Here is a 19,660-nt window from a genome sequence, read left to right as displayed (position 1 = left end):
GAGAGGCGGCTTGAGGGGTAGAAGAGGGAGGGGAGGGGAAGGTTGGGGCCCCGGGATCCCGGGGATGGACAGGGTTCCGGGCACTGCACGCAGGCCTTGCCCACCCTTCCTGGCCAGTCTCTCAACAGTGGCCAGTTCTGACGATCCCATTAACATGTAGTGTGACCCTGGCCACAGGGACGGCAGAGCTTCCTGGACCTGATGAGACGGGAAACAGCGATCGCCCAGACGCCAGGAGGAGCCCTGAACACCAGCCCCTGTGGGCGCTATCCCGTTCAGAACAGAAGGTGGTGCCTGAGGACGGCGCGAGGGAAGAGGCCTTCACTTCAGGGAGGGCGTGAGACAAGCCTGTGGTGCTGGTTCACAGGCCATGCGCCGTGCCACCAAATGATTGTACTGGGAAAGTGAACAGAAATCGAGCGGTGCATTCCCTATTCATTCTGAAACTCAGTGCAGGGTTGCAGTTAAAGCCTCAATATCCAATGCAGTAGGAGACTTCATTTCTCCCCGGCTTCACTTTTCCCCACCGTGTCCTCTGACACAAGGGCCTCTGTTCGTGTTCCTCAGAAGAGGCTGACAAGCCATCACCAGCCCCGGGGACTCCCCCGGCTCACCTCTCGCCCCCCCCACAGCCTGCAGAGGGTCCCAGGGCAGCTGCCCCCCAGCAGGCACGTGCCCTCACATTTGTCCAAACAGGGAAAGAGACTGACAACTGAAGGAGGCTCCCAGAAGGGACACAATCACTTCTGCCCGATCTCACTGGCCGCAAAGTCAGAGGGTGCCCCCCGACGTCCTAGGGGCCAGCAGCAGTGTGGGCCCAGGACATGCAGGAGCCCGGTATCAGGGAGCCCACAGTTACAGATGAGGCCACTTAAAATTTCTCTAGTGGCTTTGTTTGTTTTAAATTAGTAACAATTATTCTTGGACGAACCACTTAGGGATTAAATAAAACTCACAACAGTTTCTTCACTGAATGGGCTGGACATTTCTGGTGTGACGGGCACCGTGGAGTAAGGCAGCCTCGGAACTCTGCTCCCTGGGCCTCGGCACCGCCTGTATTTCTGGCCAGCCATCCCTAATGAAGCTTTTGTTCTTCTGCTTATAGCCTCACGGTTGCAAGACGACTGCCCCACCTCCGGCATTGCGTCGTGCTCCAGGCAGGGGGAAGGTGCAGGACAGAGGACACAGGGGGTGAAAGAGGGAAGGAAGCCCGACACCTGGGTCTTCCCCTGTCCCCGCACTGTCTGGGAAGCCCAGCCCAGCGCTGCTCCTTCCCTGGCTTTGGCCCGGATGGTGCTGGGGTCCCCTCTGGCTCCCCTGCTCCCCGGGGAACCAAGAGGCATGGGCGTGGAGGAGGCCGGTGGCTGCCCTGACCCCGGGAAGACCCGTGGGGGTAGCAGTGTCTGTCTTGTGGGTCAGAAGGCCGTCCCGCATGATCACTGTTATTGTTAAGGGGAGCACATGCTTCCTCTTTCTTTAAATTCACTCTTTTTAACATAAAAGAGCCCCCCACCCCCCGTGATGACAGGCAACGTGCTGCTCCCCGCCCGCCGCTCTGTAATTAACACCGAGCCTGAGATGCTGGGGAGGCTGGCTGATTACTTTTTTTATTAAAATAATGGCGCCTTCCAGGCAATCAGGGAGAATTGCGTGAAACTCAGCAGTTTTGCTGCTTATTTATGGCAACAGCGAGCAGTGGACAGTCTCATTACCGTCTGTAAATACCCAGGGTCGTGTCCTTGATGGTGAAATGTGGCCTTCCTGGCTGGGGGGGCGTGGCTCGCGACTCTCCAGGACGATAAACCCCCTGGAAGTAATTACCATGTGCTTTAAATGGGCTTTCGACAATCTTGACAATCTCGTTTGGGGTTGCCTGAGCCTCTTGGGGGCCCGCAGACCTGGTGGACATGCAGGGTGTGGCCAGGGCAGAGCAGGGACCGGGCACTGGGTCCACAACGGGTAACAGGCCCCTTGGGGCTCTCGTAAGCAAGCAACAGGTGTAGCCGTCTGTGAACTGGGCCCCTACCTGGTGGACCACGCCCCCCCAGCTGGCCATGGAGGGAGCCCCAGGTGCAACAGATACTGGACGGGGACACAGCTGCTTGGTGATGGAGCAGGGTGGGTGCAGCGTCCCACCACCGCGGCAGCTCGGGCCCCCTCGGCATTTGCTGTCCCACTATCGGGGTCCGCAGCCCCCTTGGCCTGAGCCGGGCGCTGTTTCTCCACGTGAGGGGGGTCAGGGGCTGCAGAGGGTCCTCCCACTGGGGCCACTGGTGCAACCTGCATGGAATTCCTGTCTGCACCCCTGCAGACGTCCCCGCTCCTCAGGGACCATCCATGGGCTCTGCTTTGGCTTTGTCCCACGTGGAGCTGGGGGCTCTGCCCTGGGAGGTCTTTCCTCCACACTCCAAGGGCCCTGTGCTTGCTGCCTCTTTCTTAGCAGCTGCGGGACAAGGCGGGATGTCCCGGCAAGTCCCAGGCCACCAGACTCTCGGACACACAGCTCCGCTGGGAGGTCATGCCTCCTCGCGGGCTTACCTTCTGTCCTCTGGCAGGCCAGGTGCCACGTCCTGCAGCGTAAGGTCCCCACGTGGCCCGGGTTCCCGTGGAACGATCCAAACTTCTGTGGGCCGCACTGGGGTACGTGCCTGAGACAAGAGCGGGGAGAAGCTTCTGCCCAAATCTGCCAGCACACGGGGCAGCAGGTGCTTGGCTGGTTCCCCCACGAGGCCCCCACATCCGGAGCAGCTGCTGCCAGATCCAGCCCCGGGTGACGTCGACGCCCATGTCCGCCTCTGATCCTCACCAGCCGCACTTGGGCAGTAAGTGCATTCCTCGTCTTTGGGGGACGGTGCCTATGTGTCTGACTCCCTCCAGGAACGTGCTGAAACTCTGGGGTTTGGCAGTAGGCAGGGCACTGGGTCCCCACTGGGCTCCTCCTCAGTCCAGGGTCAGGAGCTAACTGTTCCGCTGGGTGCTTTTCCAGCGACACTCTCGGGAACCGGAGCGAGCCGTGGGAGGGCTAGCGGAGCACCCCAGGTGCACCTCGGAGCAGACAGCTCAGAACGCCACTTACCCCAGGTCCCCTGAGCGCCCTCTCTGATTTGCGTACCGCAGAGGCATTCAAAGCGCCTTCTAAATCCTGGGGGGCCCATTCTTTGTGGATGGTGGCCCTGGGTCACATCAGAGACACTCTGAGTCTGTGCGTCCCAAAGTCGACATTGTGCCTGGAAGGAGTCACCTCTGAAGGGAGCGGTGGCCTCCGTCCCTGCATCTGCTAGAGGCCAGACGTTTCCTAAGGCAGTCTCAGCTAGGATCCGGGTTCAGTCTCTAAACCAGGAATTGGGATTGGAGTGTGTTTTCTTTCTTTGAAGCCCCAGTTCTGACAACAGCTACCCAGAAGCTGGAATCACCCGTGTTTTGTGCAGCCCCCGCTAGGATCTCTGTTCTGTACATCCCCTGCCAGGGTCTGTGTCCTGTAAGGCCCCTGCCTGGGTCTGCTCGGCGTCCCAAGCCGGCGGTCCTTGCCAGCTTCCTCCGGCCATCCCAGGTGTCGCTCTGAGGCATCAGTGCCATATGTGCTGGGCGGCATCATTACCCTCCAAACGCCCGCGAGGCATGTGTGGCTGGCCCCAGCCCCTTCCACTGTGGCTTGTCACCCTCACCCCACTCCTGGAACCCATGTTTGAGTTACTCAGGTTTCTTGGTTGCAAAAATCAGAACCCAACTGTGGATCATTGAAGCAGAAAGGGAACTTAGTGGGGGGACATCATCAGGTATCCACAGAATCAAAGGGAGTTTGGAGAATAAGGCTTGGAAAATGAGGAGGAACCTAGAAGTTCAGGTGATTTTTTTTAAAACCACACATTGTAGTCTGAGCCGAGGTGTGGCCGGGCTGTGGACGCCACCACACAGACACTGTGACCACCAGTGTGGGACCCTCTGTGGCCACCGTGGCACGATCCCCACAGCTTCCCTGACCCTCTTCTCTCTCCCACTTGCCTCCCACCCACCTCACCAGGGGTGGGGTTGTGTGGAGTGTGGTTCAGCTGCTGCATGATGCCATGTGGCTCTGTGGCCTGGGAGCCACACATGGACCCCCCCCACGCAAGTGCAGCCATCAGAGGGCAGCTGCAGAGCCCCAAGCAAATGCACGTCCCCGATTAGACTCCCTGAGGTCTCCCTAGAGCCCGGGCCTTCCCCCTGTGTGCTCCCCCCAGAGAAGACCCCCACAGGGCTGACCAAAACCCCACTCTTGGGGTTCTACTGGACCAATCAGACCCTAGCTCGGGAATCGCAACATACCCCTCTTGCAGACCCCGGGAACAGCCCCAGGTCCTGCCTCTCTCCCTGTGCCCTGCCTTGACCTTCCTGCGTGCCTCCTGGAGGCATGGGGCCCTTCCTCCAGAACCTGTGTGTCTAGACTTCTCGATCTCACTTTGTCTGTGGCCTGTTGGTGAACTCGGCTCACCATCCAGCACCTGTGTCCCACTTAACAGGTGTTAGTGTAGCAAGGTGATAGCAGGGATTCCTCCCAGACAGGTGGGCACGCAGCGGCCGGGGTCAGGACGTGACAACCCCCTGCAAGAGGGGGTACCCCACGGCTGTCTGACGCACCTTGCTGATGAAGTCAGTGGTGCACCTTGCATGGCTCCCGGGCCGTGCCGAGTCACATCCAAGCCCCTGTGCTTCTGAAATCATCTCGCATGGGGGTCCTGCCGGGCCGCCCACCCCGGCCAGGCCGGCCTCCCCCAGCCTTCCCTGCTCCCCCTTCACACAGGCCTTCTTCCCGGACTGGTGCTTCTCCTGGTCGGCTCTGGAGTTCAGACAGGGTGTCTCAGTCTCTACGACTTTCCATGCACCCAGGACACGTGGGATCGCTGGCTCCTTCCAACACCTACGTAAGGGCCCCAGATGCACCGAGGACTGTCCTGGGCGGGCTGGGGTGGACAGGCACTCGCCCTTCACCCACCACGTGGCGGGTGGTGTTCCTTGCTGCCTGTTTTCTGGAGGGAGAACACTGCTCTAGCTGGGTGCTGTGGACAGGAAGACTATCACAGAGCCCGCCGCTCCTCCTTCTGTCTCCCTCTCTTGCAGCCGAGGTGGCCACTCTCATGGCCCGGCCGGGTGGGGGGCCGAGCATTCCCAGAGGGAGAGAGATGACAGTACCGATCGTTCCCAGCAGAAAGTGTGGGGGTGGGGGTGGGTCTCCAGTGTCATCCCGGCACCAGGACACCAGTGGGCTCTGACCTCTCCCCACCAGTGTTCCCCCCCACCCCGGGGCATCCTGGTCCCTGGGCCTCCCCCCACATGGCCGTCTGCCTCCACCGTGTTCCCACGAGTGGGGGAGCCTCAGCACCTGCTTCATGCTGACATTCCCGGTCCTTACGACCAGCGCCCAGGGCTGCCCAGCGCGCACGGGGCCCAGCACCCGGCTCAGACTCCCTCCTTCTCAGTGGAAACAGGCCCTCCGGTTGCCAGGAAACTGCAGACAATGTGGAAGGGGCGCTGGGGATTCCAGAACCCTGCTCACTGTGTCCTGGTAACTTGGTCACTGTCTCCCAGGGGGCAGGGAACTCCTCTCTGCAGAGCACTGGGGGCTGAGTGGCAGGGAGCCTCAAGGTCCAGGAGGGCAGCCAGCAGCCCTGGGTGGGAGGGAGGCCTGGGGAGGCCTGGGTAGGGAGCCTGTGGGGGGCACTGAGTTTTACCTGGGAACCTTGGCCAGGATGGATCTCCTGTCTTCCAGGCCCCAGTGGTCAGCGTGGCCATGTTGGTGAGTTTTGCCCAGTTCGATGGGTCAGAGTGCTGTTCTGAAGGCAGGGCCTGCCTCCCTGCCCCCCTCGCAGGCTGGGTTTCCCCGAGGCGCCCAGGGTGTGGTGGGGCGAGGCAGGGAAGGCCCGTCCAGGGCCAGCTTACCGCTGGGGCTGTCCTGGAGGACCAGGTCTTTGCCCTGTCTCTCCTGCCTCACAGCCGCCCGGCTGCTGTAGAGAGCTCACAGGTGTCTGGCAGGGGCTGTGCTTACCCTGGTGAGCAGGAGATGTCTCTGGGCGGGCTCGTGAGCCTTGCAGTGGGAGGCACAGGTCTGCTGGTGGTGCGCACGGGGCGGTGAGAGGCTCCACCTTCCCTCCCGCCTGTCCCCGGATCCTGGCCTTGGTGAGCTGCACGCCTGCGACCAGAGGACAGAGGTGAGGCCGGGACCTGGGCCCACACCTGGAGGCTCTGCCCCGCCCAGGCACTGGCTTTGACAGAGAAATGTCAGACTGAGGTCTCTGCTTTGGGTCTTTTTTCCCCATGCCTCCCTATGTTTCAGCTACATTCGTGCTCTACCAGGACCTTCGCAGCACGAGCGCTCCCAGAGTCTGCGTCTCCAGCCCTGCTCTCCCGATCCTGTCACAGAATGTCAGGGCCACCGGAGGGGAGATTACAAGCTGCTCAGGCTGCCGCCGAAGCCTCGTCCCCAACTGTTCTCTTTATTCCCGGCGTTGGTGACAGCCCCCGGGGAGGGCTCCTGTTCCAGCTGGGAATCACAGCCCCCGGGTCGTGCTCTGGCATCGAGGTGTGCGCCAGCCCCGCCTGCAGCAGCTTCCCGATGATGAGTCAGAATAAATTAGCATGCTAACGAAGGGGAGCTTGCACAGGAACCATCTGGAACAAGGCAGGTTGTCATCAGAAGAGCCAAGTTGGTTCCAAAGCCATACTAACCCCCCAGACTCATCCCTCTCCCCCTCCCACCACCTGAGCGTTGGGTCTAGTGTCCCCCCAGCCATGGCGGTGTTCCTACCATCCAAGAGAGGGCACAAACACGGGGGGCCTCAGAGACTGCCCCAACTCACTGTCAAGGGGAGAGTCGCTCAGTGGGGGGATGGGCCCGGGGGGGCAGAGGGGTGGGGGAGCTGCCTCCCCCTTGGGCTGGCTGAGAGGGAGGGGGTGGCCACCCAGGCAGGGGAGGAGAGGGACCTCAGCCCCCAGACCCAAGTGCTCATGGACACCCACCCACACACACAACACACATGTATACACTCCTTCATACACATGCACATACACACAAGCACCCTCTCACGTGCATACGCTCACACATGCATGCTCACATGTGCACACACATGCACATACACACAAGCACATACAAGCACCCTCTCACGTGCATACGCTCACACGTGCATGCTCACAGGTGCACACACACATGCACATAACACAAGCACCCTCTCATGTGCATATGCTCACACATGCATGCTCACACGTGCACACACATGCACACTCACACACACATACACACAAGCACCCTCTCACATGTGCATACGCTCACACATGCGTACACACATGTGCACACACACGGGCACACTCTCACACATGCACACATGTGCACACGCCGGCAGTGCAGTACACGTGTACACTCACATGTGCACTACACATTCTCTCACATGTGCACACATGTGTTTCTCACACGCTGTTCCTTTCTTACACACACACACACCCCTCTGACACAAGCTAAGTGTGTGGTGTTGAAACACGGAGCAACCCAGAGCCAGATGGAACAGCTGCTGTGCCGCTCGGGACGCTGCAGAAATACTCTAGAATCTGCATTTTTAAATAGCCAGCTCCTACCACTCATGCCAGCATGCAACAGAAACCCATTTTGGATCCCGACTGCACACTCCCTTCCTGGTCTGGGTCACGTCTCTCAGTCTCTGCCAGCTTCATGGTCCCATCTGACTGGGGCTGACAGCAGTGTGTGCCCCTAGAGCTGTGGCAGGCTCGACACCACAACGTACGAAAGCTCGCGTGGCCAGGACCTTGGAAAGTAGGTACCAAGGTCATTATGTTACCTCCTGCACCAGAGACATCCTTGTGGGGAGCAGCCCGATGAGTTGCTGAAGGAGGGGACTGGAGAGAGAGAGCCAGGGATGGGAGGGACAGAAGGATGTGTGGCTTAGCTGGAGGATACCTGGTAGGAAGGAAGCAGGAGCTCTGCCTGACTCCAGGGAAGGGGCTTGGTGAACCCTGGGGCAAGATGTGTAAGGCATTCAACTTTCTGAGCTGCAAATTCCTTCCATCTCCCCAGACCTTAGTGGACTCAGCTGCCACACAGGGGCTCCGGAAGGAGGGTTTGGAAAAACAAGGAAAAGCGTTGTAGTTCTGCACTTGGGTTCACTTTGACTTGGGGGAGGAGAACAGTATTGGGAGCTGTGGAAGGACTGGAGTCAGGGGCCTTGGGCCAGAGGGAGTGGGAGAGTGTAACCCCCCCAGGGATTTGCGAGAAGCACCCAGGTGACTTTTTTTTTTCAGATTTTATTTATTTATTTGTTTGTTCATTTATTTATTTTAGAGAGAGGGAGCATGAGTGAGTGCAAGCAGGGGGAGGGGCAGAGGGAGAGAGAGAGACAGAATCTTAAGCAGACACCATGCTGAACCTGGAGCCGAACGCAGAGATTGATCCCAGGACCCTGAGCTCATGATTCAAGCTGAAACCAAGTGTTGGACGCTTAACCAACTGAGCTACCCAGGCACCCCACCCACTTGACTTCTAACGGGGCATAGACCTTGTGCAGGGTCTTAGGCTAACGAAACTGCACACAATGGTGGGTCTCAGTTGATGTCTGGCTTCATCATCATTCTTGTTATATTCTCATCACACTGCAATTGCTGGTGTGGATATTTTTCTTGACTTCTTTAATACAGGCATTTATGTTGGTGAAAAATAATTGAGTTGCAAAACATGCTAATCCCCTCTTAGGTAAATCTGTGGAAGGCCTGGCTATTTCATTCAAGTTCCTGCAGGTGTGCAGCTACTGGCCCTCAAAAGAATGAAACAAAACACGATTTATATAACTTGGGCCTTGGGGTTAACATTATCAGGACTTCACATTTACATTTTCGCTATTAATTTACTGTGGTATTTCTTAACTTTTCCTTTATAGATTTTGATGATAAGTTATTTGCTGCTTAAAGATTAATCATTGTTATGCTTTCATTGGTTCTTGAATTGTTCCTCAGACCAAATTGCTGTTTGTCTTTTTTAGCCTCATCTGGTATTCATTTTACTGACCCTTTTTCTTATTTGTGCAACATGTCTTTGCTATCCTTTCCTTTTTAACATTCAAGTATTTTATTTTAGGTGTACCTTGGGAAAAGTGTGCATATTTGGATTGTTTTATTTAGAGTATTGTCAAAACAGACATGTTTGTTGATACGTCCGTTATGTATGCTCTGTTTTCCTTGTTCTTTCTCTGTCCTTGGCTTTGTGAGCTGTTCACTATTTTACTTTCTCTAGTGTTTTGGAAGACCTCATTCTTATTTGTATTCTCTTAGTGATAAATTTGAATTTAAGATGTATTTTTTAAAGAGCTTTATTGAGATATGATTGACCCACAATTAGTTGCACACATTTGCAGTGCACAGTTTGATAAGTTTTGACATATATATGTTTACGAATCCATCATTACAATCAAGAAGATGAACAAATCAATCACCAAATTATCTTTGTGTCCTTCTGTAATGTTGTTCCTTCCTGCTTCTTTCTTCCCTCTTCCCTCCCCAGGAAAACACTGATCTGTTTTCTGTCACTGCAGAGTAGTTTCTATCTTCTAAATATTATACAGATCGAGTCATAAAATATGCACTCTTTGTGTCTGGTTTCTTTCACTCATAAGAATTATTTTGAGATCCCTCCCTGTTGTAACATCTGTCAATAGTTCATTCCTTTTTATTGCTAACTTTCCATTGTGTGGATAAAGGAACAAGTTATCTTTTCATCTGTTGGTGGACATTTTAGTTATTTCCAGCTTTGGACTATGACAAATACGCTGACATAAACATAAATGTACAGGTACTTGTATGGACATAAGGCTTCTTTTCTTTTGGGTAAGTACTTAGGAGTGGAATGGCTGGGTCGTATGGTAGGTGTGTTTAAGTGTTTAAAAAACTGTAAGCTGTTTTCCAATATATTTGTACTATTTCTCACTCTCCCCTTTGGTGTGTGAGGGTTCTAGTTCATTCACATCCCTGCCAGCACTGACTAAGGACAACCATTTAGCCTCGTAACAAGTCTGCAGGGTATTTCATTGTGGCCGCAGTGTGCATTTGCATAATGAAAAGTGATGTTGAGAATTTTTCATATGCTTATTTGCCACTCTATTATCATCTTTGGTTAAGTGTCCATTCATATTTTTTGTTCTCCCTCCAAATCCCTTTATGTATTGGGTTGGGACAAAAAAAAATGGATAGCAAGAGGAAAGGCTAAAACCTACTCATATCAACATTCACACTAACTGAAAATGGTCTATACACCTAAATTAAAAGACAAAGATTTTCAGATTGGATAAAAAAGCCAGTCCCAAGTATATGCTGTCTATAAGAAACAAAAGCTAAATATAAAGACACAAGTTAGAATATACGGGAAAAAGATGTACCATGTTAACACTAGTTGAAAGGAAACCATGTGGTTATATTACTATTAAAGTAAATTTCTGAACATTGATTATTGTCAGGTATAAAGAAGACCATTTCATAATGGGAAAGGTATAAATTAATGAGGAAGAGGTAACAATCCTAAATAAACCTACTTATAAAGCTTAAAAAATACATGAAACAAATATTGGTAGAACTGTAAGGAGAAATAGACAAATCTATAATTATATTCCTCTTTTGATAATTGATAGGAAAAATAGAAAAACCATCAAAGATACAATGGTAAACTACCATCCAACTTGACTTAATTGACACTCTGCACAATGAGTAGAATGTACATTTTCATCAAGTGCACACAATATTTACTAAGACCACGTTTTGGGCAGTAAGTCAAGTCTCAATAAATTAAAAGGATTCAAATTATACAAAGTGTTTTCTCTGACTACAATGGATTTAAGTCAGGAATCAGTAATGAAATCTGGAAAATCCACAAATATTTAACTAAATATAACACACTTATGAATAACCCAAGGGTCAAAGAAGGAATTAAAAGAGAAGTTATGAAGAATTTTAATTTAGCTAAAATGAACACACAATATATCAGAATATGCTGCACAGCACTAAAGCAGTATGCAGAGGGAAATTGATAGCACCAAATATTAGGAGTGAGAAAGGTGACATCACTTGCAAATCATTTACAAATATTAAAAAGATAATAATGGCACATTATAAACAACGTTTTGCTAATATATTTGATGTAGGGAAGATGTTAGGGTTTGAAGCCAACGGCCAAGAAAGAATTCTTGAGACATCCTTTGGTGCAAAAAGGTGGTTTTATTAAAGCATGGGGATAGGACCTGGCGGCAGAAAGAGCTGCACTGGCCCATTATATACCTTCAAGTTGGGAGGGGGTTAGGGATAGCATAAATCTCCCAGGTATTTTGGCAACAAGGTTTCCTGGATCCTGAGGGGTATAGCTATTGTTGTTTATTTAGTAAACCCTCAGTCATGAAACCCTTCAGATATATATCCATGGGTCATATGCTTGGAGGATGATTGCCAACATGTATCTTGTGGGGGGGGATGCGGTTAAGATAGGAAGGAATTTTCCAAAGGAATGTTTAATATGTTAAAGTAAACTCACTGCAGAGCATCACTAAAATAAATAAGACCTGAGTAAATGGATGACTATACTGTACTTTTCGGTCAGAAGACAATATTTTTAAAATGTTAAATCTCCCCAGCTTATCTATAGATTCAATGCAATCCCAATCAAAATCCCACAGGCCTTTTTGTAGGAATTGACAAGCTGATTCTAAAATTGATATAAAAATACAAAGGACCTCAGATAGGCAAAATAAGCACAAAGAACAAAGTTAGGGGATTAACACGGCCTCATTTCAAGACCGCTTATATAACTACAGTAATCAGGACTACGTGTGGTTGGTGTAAAGATAGACAGGTAGGTCAATGGAACAGAACAGAGTCCAGAAATAGACCCATACATACTTGGACAACTGATTTTTACAAACACAAAAGAAATTCTGCAGAGTCATTTCAACAAGAAGTGCTGGAAGAGTTGGACACACAGAGAACTTTGATCCACTTCCCATATCACAGGCAAACATTAACTCAAAATAGATCATAGACCAAATTGTAAAACTTAAAACCAAACCTTTTAGAGGAAAACTGGGAGTAAACCCTTGTGACCTTGGTTCAGGCAAAATTTTACCAGGTATGACATTGAAAGCATAATCCATAAATGACCGGATTAACGACGTAGGTTTCATAACAAGGGTAACAGAACTGCTGCTCTGAAGGAGACGCTATGTCAGTGAAAAGATCAACCACAGACGGAGAGAAAACTACTCGTGAGTAATCTAACTGGTAAGTACTTACATCTAGAATATAAAACTAATTCTTAAAGCTCAGTAGTAAGAGGAAAAAGAATCCAATTACAAATGAACTGAAGGGAGATAACAGGATCATGAAAATGGTTTTCCTAGGGTGGGCTTATCCCTTGCACTTAGGATATGCTGACCCCTTTGCTTTCCCCAAAGACAGAAACCTGATGGGATAACTTATAGTAGTGGTGGACTGTGTTCGTGCTCTCCCATGTCTGAACAACTTTCTTCTTAAATAGGCTAAAGATGTTATTTTATTTTATTCTTAAAGATTTTATTTATTTATTTGACAGAGATAGAGACAGCCAGCGAGAGAGGGAACACAGGCAGGGGGAGTGGGAGAGGAAGAAGCAGGCTCATAGCAGAGGAGCCCGATGTGGGGCTCGATCCCATAACGCCAGGATCACGCCCTGAGCCGAAGGCAGACGCTTAACCGCTGTGCCCCCCAGGCGCCCCTGAATAGGCTAAAGATTTTAAACACACCCTTCACCAAAGATTTTACAGATGGCAACCAAGCACATGCAAATATACCGAACATCATTATTCATTAGGGAAATACAAATTTCCGTAATGATATAAAGCTATACAACAATAGAAAGGCTAAAATGAAAAAGGCTGTGAGGGCTGTGGAGGAATTGGAACCCTCATATTGCTGGTGGAACTGCAAAATAGTTCAACCACTTTGGAAAAGTTTGGCAGTTTCTTACAAAGTTAAACATACACCTGCTGTATAATTGAGCTATTCCATTCCTAGAGAAAGGGAAGTATATATCCGTGTAAATACTTATACATTCATGTTCATATTAGCTTTACCTGTTTTGTGCAGGTCTCAGCTTATTAATAACCATTGCTGTGGTTGGACCTAGCCTGGTGATTCTTATGATTGCAAGAAGCCCTTCAGCTACAACTACTAGGAAACTTCGAAAAACTTTTAAAATACAAGACCTGGAAATTACACAGGACAGGTGTGGCCACAAAACAAGGTCAGTGGTGGGGGATGGAGGGAGAGAGAGAGTGAGTGGGACTGCCCGAAAAACATAACAGCAGGAAGTGAAAGTGTAGGACAAGAAAAAGCAAGTGACCTAAGTGGTCACTTGTCAAAATCAACCAACATCTTTTGGAGGTGGCCATGCACTTTATCTTGTCATTGGGATGGCGATAGCTGTCTTTGAAATGAATGCCTCCACAATAAATGATTAAGTCAGGCACTGTGATTTGCCAAAGTGTGACATCAATGGGTGTTTATTGGCCGCAAGAGAGGGTCACCCACCTAGCAGGACCTTCATCCCAAGTCACTGCAGCTTGGGCAGGGAGGTTAAGCCCAGTGAGATTGTCCTTCCTGAGCACTGCCTGACCCAGGAATGTGAGACCCACCCTGCCCATTGGTCAGGGTTGGTGCAATACTTTAGAACATGATTTAAGGGGTGCCTGGTTGGCTCAGTTGGTGAAGCATCTGCCTTCAGCTCAGATCATGATCTCAGGGTCCTCAGATCGAGCCCTGTGTCAGGTTCCCTGTTTAGTGGGAGTCTGCTTCTCCCTCTCCCTCTGCCACTCTCTCGCTCTCTCTCTCAAATAAATAAAATTACAAATCTTAAAAAAATTATTTGATATCCTGTGGAGTTAAAGGTAGTGCATACTCATGACTCATCAGTTCCAGTCCTAGTTAAGAGAGCCTAGAGGCATTTTGGCATATGTGTGCCAGGAAATATGTCCAAGAATGTTAAACGCAGCATTGTGCATAAGAGCAAAAATCTGGAAATAGCTCATATTCCCTTAAAAGAATGGATAAATGAATTGTGATGCATTACTACAATGGAATATTATATAGCCATAAAAATGAAATATAGCCAAGTTCAATATTGTCTTAGAAACAATGCACAGTAAAAACTGGATAATATCCATGGCATGATACAATTTTTTATAGAGCTCAAAACAAAGCAAAGTAGGGCAATGTGCATTTAGGGACACACATGTAATAAAGTTCTACAACAAAGCAAGGGAATGATAAACACGATATACAGGATGGTAGGTACTTATTCAGGGGCACAGGGTGGGGGAAGGCAGGGTGATGGGATAAGGGTGGAGTATGCAGGTAGATTTAATAGTATTGGTCATTTTATTTATTTTTTCCATTATTCAGCTGATAAAATTGTATATAAAGTCTACAATGTGGTGATTTGTTATACATGTACACTCTGAAATGATTATTACAATCAAATGAACACATCTGTCACATCACATAATTACCATTTTTGTGCGTATGCGGTGAGAACACTTAACATCTACTCTCTCAGCAAATTTCAAACATACAATGCAGCATTATTAAACATAGTCACCATGCTGTCCATTAGGTCCCCAGAACTTATTCATCTTATAACTGGAAGTTTGTACCCCTTGCTCAACACCTGCCCACCTCCCCCTCCCCATCAAACCTCTGGCCTCCACCGTTCTTCTTTGTTTCTACGAGTTTGTCTTTTGTTTTGTTTTGTTTTTAGATCCCACACATGAGTGAGATCATACAGTATTTCTCTTTCTTTTTCTGTCCTATTTCACTTAGTATAATGTCCTTTAGGGTTAACCATGTTGTCACAAATGGCAAGATTTCACTCTTTTTAGTTGCTGAATGATATTCCACTGTATGTAATATCTTCTCTATCCATTCCTCTGTTGACAGACACTTAGGTCGTTTCCATATCTTGGCTACTGTGAATAATCTGACAGTCAACATGGTGGTGCAGATATCTCTTGGAGATGCTGATTTCCTTCAGATACATACTCAGAAGGAGATTGCTGGATTATATGGTAGCTCCATTTTGAATTTTTTGAGGAACCTTCATACTGTTTCTCATAGTGGCTGCACCAACTTGCATTCTTACCCACAGTTCACCAGGATTCCCTTTTCACCACGTCCACACCAACACTTTTTACCACTTGTCTTTTTGACGCTCGCCATCCTAGTAGTTGTGAGGTGGTATCTCATTATGGTTTTTTTTTTGCATGGATTTCTTTGATGATTAGTGATATTGAGCACCTTTTCGTGTTGGCCATTTGTATGTCCTTGGAAAATTGTCTGATTAGGTCCTTTGCCCATTTAAAAATCGGATTATGTTTTTTTGTTTTCTACTGAGTTGTATGACTTATGTATTTTAGATACCAACCCCCTAAGAGCTATGTAGTTTGCAAATATTTTTTCCCATTCCATAGATTCTGTAGGTCCCACATATCTGTGAATTGTCCACCTTCTTGTTATTGATTTCTAGTTTCATACAGTTATAGTCAGAAAAGATAATTGAATATTATTTCAATCCTCTTGAGTTTGTTAAGACTTGTTTAGTGACCTACCACAGAATCTATCCTGGAGTATGTTAAGGGTACACCCAAGAAAAATGTGCATTCTGCTGCTGTTGGATGGAATGTCCTATGTCTGTTAGGTCCATTTGGTCTAAAGTGTAGTTCAAGTCGAAGTCTGTTTTCTGTCTGGATGAGCTATTTATCATTGAAAGTGAGGTATTGACATTTCCTACTACTATTACATTGCTATTTATTTCTCCTTTCTGATCTGCTATTTGCTTAGTGTACTTAGGCACTCCAATATTAGGTGCATATGTATTGACAATTGTTAGAACCTTTTGGTGAATTGAACTCTTTTTTTTAAAAGGTTTTATTTATTATTTATTTGACAGAGAGAGTGAATGAATGAGCAAGACAGAGAGAGAGTGTGCAAGAGCACGGGGAGGGAGAGGGAGAAGCAGACTCTGTACTGAGCAGGGATCCCCAATGAGCAGGGATCCCAGGACCCTGAGCTCATGACCTGAGCTGAAGGCAGATGTTTCACCAACTGAGCCACCCAGATGCCCTGCTGAATTGAACTCTTAATCTTTATATAATGACTTTGTCTCTTGTTGCACTTTTTGACTGAAAGTCTATTTTGTCTAAAATGGGTATATCTACCCCTGCTCTCATTTGGTTTCATTTGTATGGAATATCTTTTCCCATCCCTTCACTTTGAGCCTACGTGTGTCCTTGAAGCTGAGTTGAGTCTGTTATGGGAAGCATACAGCTGGGTTTTTAAAACAAATCAATTCAGCTACTCAGTGTCTTTTGATTGGAGAATTTAATTCATTTACATTGAAAATAATTATTGATAGCAGGTAAGGACTTGTTAGTGCCTCTTGTTTTTTTTTTTTTTCCTGGATGTTTTGTAGTTCCTTTCTTCCTTACTATTTTCCTTCATGATTTGATAATTTACTGCAGTGGCAACTTTTGATTCCTTTCTCTACCTTTTGTATGTCTACTACAGATTTTTGCCTTGTGGTTACCATGGCATTTACACAAAATGTAACAGTCTGTTTTAAGCTGATAACAATTTAACTGCAATCGCATACAAAAACTCTACATTGATCCTTCTAACCACATTTTATATTTTTGATGTCACAATTTTTATCTTTTTACATTGTGTATACATTAATAAATTACACTAGCTATGTTCGTCTTTGATATATTTTTCCTTTAACCTTTCTACTAGAGTCAACTTATTTAAACATCACCGCTGCAGTCTAGAGTATTCTGAACTGGACTATATACTTATCTTTACCAGTGAGTTTTATACTTTCATATGTTTTCATGTTCCTAGTTAGTGTCCCTTCATTTTATTTTGAAGAGCTCTCTTTAGCATTTCTTACAAGGCAGGTCTAGTGGTGAGGAACTTCCTCAGTTTTTGTTTACCTGGAAAAGTCTGTATCTCTCCATTTCTGAAGGATAGTTTTCTGGGTAAAGTATTTTTGGATGACAGTTTTTTCTTTCAGCATTTTTAATATCTTACCCCACTCTCCTGGCTTGCAGGGTTTCTGCTAAGAAATCCACTGATAGACTAATGGGAGTATGTAATGAGTTTCTTTACTCTTGCTGCTTTTGAAATTCTTTGTTTTTGATTTTTTGACACTTTTTTCCTTAGTGTGTCTTGACAAGTCCTCCTTGGGTTGAATCTGTTTGGGGACTTATGAGCTTCATGTACTTGGATGTCCATATCTCTCCCCAGATTTAGAAAAATTTCAGCCATTATTTCTTTAAATAAGCTTTCTGTCTCTTTCTCCTCCCTCTGGGACACCCATAATATGTATATTTTTCATCTAATGATGTCCCATAATTCTCATAGGTTTTCTTCACTCTTTTCCTTCTTTTTTCTCTTCTGAGTGGATGATCCATATGACCTATCTTTGAGTTCACAGATTCTTTCTTCTGCTTAGATCTAGTCTGCTGTCGATGCTCTTGATGGCATGCTCATTTCTTTTTCTTTCTTTTTTTAGAAGATCCTATTTTTTTGAGAGCAAGGTAGTAAGTGAGATAGAGATAGAGAGAGAGAGCATGAGCAGGGAGAGGGGCAGAAGGAGAGGGAGAAGCAGACTCCCTGCTGAGCAAGGAGCCTGATGTGGGGCTGGATCCCAGCACCCTGGGATCATGACTTGAGCCAAAGGCAGACGCTTAACCAACTGAGCCACCCAGGGGCACTTTCATGCTCATTTCTTAACGAAGACAAGCATGTGACTGTAAGATGCTTACTTGAGAATTTAGAAATATTTTAGGGCAGTTCCTGTAGACCAGTGTTTCTTGACCTTGGTTCTACTGACATTTGGGACTGGATAATTCCTTTTGTAGGGAGCTCTTCTGCATGCTGTCGGATGTTTAGCATCACTTCAGCTCTCTACTCCCTAGATGACAGCCCCTCACCACTTGTGAAAGCCAAAAATATCTCCTCACATTGCCACATGTTCCTCAGGCAGTAGCAAAATCACCTCCAGTTGAGGACCACTCTTGTAGACTCTATCCTATAAACAGGGTTTTAAAGAGTCTTAAGGATGATGTCCCATATACCCTGAGTCTCAAGCCAAGGTAGAGAAGAGCTGTCTCAAAAGATTATAAGTTGATATATAGGAAACCCACACAGTTTATAAAGAAATTATATCAGCGTGGACTAAGAAGAAAAGAGAGTTTAAACCAAAGAAGCCTTTGACCCCTCAACTTCCTAACGCAGAAAGCAGGCTGAGGAAACTATTCAGCTGAAAATATGGGCCCTTTGTAATGGAAAATGAGGAATGATTCTAGGAATAGAACTTAGAGCTCAAAGAATAAAACCAGAACCACAGAGAACCACTTTCAGGGAACAGAACTGTCCTAATCAGGGCACTGGTACAATGTACCTGGCTGGATTTTAGGGATGTGAGGCTCATTTTTGGTTAGGAGTGCGGTGACAGTGATTCTATGCCCCCATCTCATATGGGGTGCATGGGGCGGATCACTTGTATTGTACAGCTCTTCATAAAGAAGAACCACAGACCTTGAGGAGTCTCATGCACACCTGGACCTAATTTAAGAAGACCTGGACCTTGAGCTGATGCTGTAATGGGATGAGACTTTGGGGTCTTGGATGAATGGGGGGTGAGTGTATTTTGTATATGGGAGGGCTGAGAACTGTGACCAGAGGGCAGACTGTGCCAGGTCATATTTTCCAAAGACAGCTGCCACAATCTCCCCGTTCCTGCATTTCTCTTTTGCAGTGTGAACTTGCCACTGCTACTGCAGAGGTGAAACATATTTCTGAACACGTTTGAAACTGGGTGTCCCTGAGTTGTCTTTGTTTAAAAGCATATGGTAGAAGTGACGCATAGCCCTCAACTGGCCTGATAGTTTCCTCTTCCTGCCTCTTGGAAGCCAGCAACCATGTAGGAAATATGGGACAACTACACTGGGACCACCTTTCTGTGAGAAGCCCAAACCATATCAAGAGGCTGTGTGTGGACACTTTGGTCAGCAGCCCCAGCTGCACTTCCAGCCAACAGCCAGATTCAATTGTTGCCATTTTGGATGGCCAGCCAGGTGAGCTTCCAGATGACTCCAGCTTCATTTACCCTCTACTGCAAGAGACCCAGGCATAAACAGCCCAACTAAGCCCAGTTAGTCCATTGAATGAGAAGAGCTAAGAATAAAATTCTGCAAGGATGAAGCCGTGGATATAGTGCCTGGTGCATAGGAGGTGCTCAAGGTGGCTGCGGTCACAGCCATAAAGAACAGGTGATTTTGCTTACCTGGAACAAATCTGTCCTCCTTCTGGTATCAGGGCTCCAGCTCCAGGGATGGACCCACGCCTGGCCAGTTAGGATATTCCATTTCCTTGACAATAATGATTGGTTTGTAATTGGAGATGTGGCTCAAGGCCAGAGAGACAATTCTGGAACATTGACAGGAACTATTGAGAAAGAGAGGGTCACTGTGTGGTTGAACATGGGTTCAGCTGCAGGGACAGGGGCCCTAAATCACTATGGTTGAAACACTCCAACAGCAGTTTTGTCTGACTT

At 47.9% G+C, this 19,660-nt stretch overlaps 1 long non-coding RNA gene and 1 other non-coding gene across 2 annotated transcripts; one reads left to right on the top strand and one right to left on the bottom strand.

Moving 5' to 3' along the window:
* Nucleotides 1–1,690: 1,690 nt before the first annotated feature.
* Nucleotides 1,691–5,472, bottom strand: LOC109491178. Its single transcript, XR_002144510.2, has 3 exons — nt 5,360–5,472; nt 2,539–2,648; nt 1,691–1,807 (listed from the first exon to the last, which is right to left on the bottom strand). It is a non-coding gene; the product is annotated as an uncharacterized LOC109491178 (long non-coding RNA).
* Nucleotides 5,473–12,362: 6,890 nt separating this feature from the next.
* On the top strand, nt 12,363–12,522 carry LOC117796161. Its single transcript, XR_004620537.1, has one exon. It is a non-coding gene; the product is annotated as a U1 spliceosomal RNA (small nuclear RNA).
* The last annotated feature ends 7,138 nt before the right edge of the window (nt 12,523–19,660 follow it).

This window comes from Ailuropoda melanoleuca, chromosome 14 (genome assembly GCF_002007445.2).
Source record: "Ailuropoda melanoleuca isolate Jingjing chromosome 14, ASM200744v2, whole genome shotgun sequence".
NCBI classification, from domain to species: domain Eukaryota; kingdom Metazoa; phylum Chordata; class Mammalia; order Carnivora; family Ursidae; genus Ailuropoda; species Ailuropoda melanoleuca.
Note: the sequence above shows the minus strand (reverse complement) of the source record. Positions and strands in the feature narration are given on the sequence as shown.